Consider the following 984-nt stretch of genomic DNA (forward strand, 5'->3'; position numbering starts at 1 on the left):
GGGCTACGAGCTCTGCTTCCTTACTCTTCATGAAGCTAATATCCTAAATCCTTGTAAATAAATATCCCTTTTTTTTTTTTTTAAGATTTTATTGATTCATCTGACAGACAAAGATCACAAGTAGGCAGAGAGGCAGTCAGAGAGAAAGGAGGAAGCAGGCCCCCCGCTGAGTAGAGAGCCCACCACGGAGGTGATCCCAGAACCCTGGGACCATGACCCGAGCCAAAGGCAGACGCCCCCAACCTCTGAGCCATCCAGGCTCCCCAAATATCCCTTTTATTTTCCATTTTCTCTGCATAATAAGTCATCCTTGCCTGGCTCCTTCTTTTGTACATATAAAAAATTTCAGTGATTCCAGAAGACCTTGTCCATTCCTCCCCACCTTTTCAATTAGCAATAATCGCGCCTCGGATAAACCTCATTGGCTACGATACTGCCACTGCGCAAAGCTCCTCCCCACCTTTTAAAGGACAATTTCTCCCTAAAATGTTAAGGTCATTTCTGGCTACAAATTTATGATCTAATGGGATACCCTACATAAACAAGTAAATATTTAAATGTATCAATTGATATAAGTTGATAAACTAATATTGATACATTCACTGCTGAAAGATAGGAGTGGAGGGGAGGGAGAAGATAACCAGTGATTGGAAAGCCTGATTCTGAGTGAGAACCTGGCCTTCTATTTCTAAAAATCTCACTTTCTTGTAAAAGATGAAATGTCAAGATGAAGCAAACTTCACTCTTGTCCCAATAAGGAAATGTTTCTGTGAGGGTCTGTTCTCATATCCTAACAGGTATCATCTTAGAGAACAAAAGGAAGGATCAGAAAATCACTGAACACAATGCTGCTCTTCAGACATAGGAATCATAGTCATCCTCTTTGTGAGATACTCTGAAGATGCTGTTCAGAGGCTGCTTGGGAGAAAAAAAAGAAAAATGTAAACAGATCTCCATTAAATAACTGTGTTTATTGCAGTTTAA

General features: G+C 40.3%; 1 pseudogene; it reads right to left on the reverse strand.

Moving 5' to 3' along the window:
- Positions 1–325: 325 nt before the first annotated feature.
- On the reverse strand, positions 326–451 carry LOC132002417 (U4 spliceosomal RNA; annotated as a pseudogene).
- Between the last annotated feature and the right edge of the window lie 533 nt (positions 452–984).

The sequence above is a fragment of the Mustela nigripes genome, chromosome 14, assembly GCF_022355385.1.
Source record: "Mustela nigripes isolate SB6536 chromosome 14, MUSNIG.SB6536, whole genome shotgun sequence".
In the NCBI taxonomy this organism is placed as follows: domain Eukaryota; kingdom Metazoa; phylum Chordata; class Mammalia; order Carnivora; family Mustelidae; genus Mustela; species Mustela nigripes.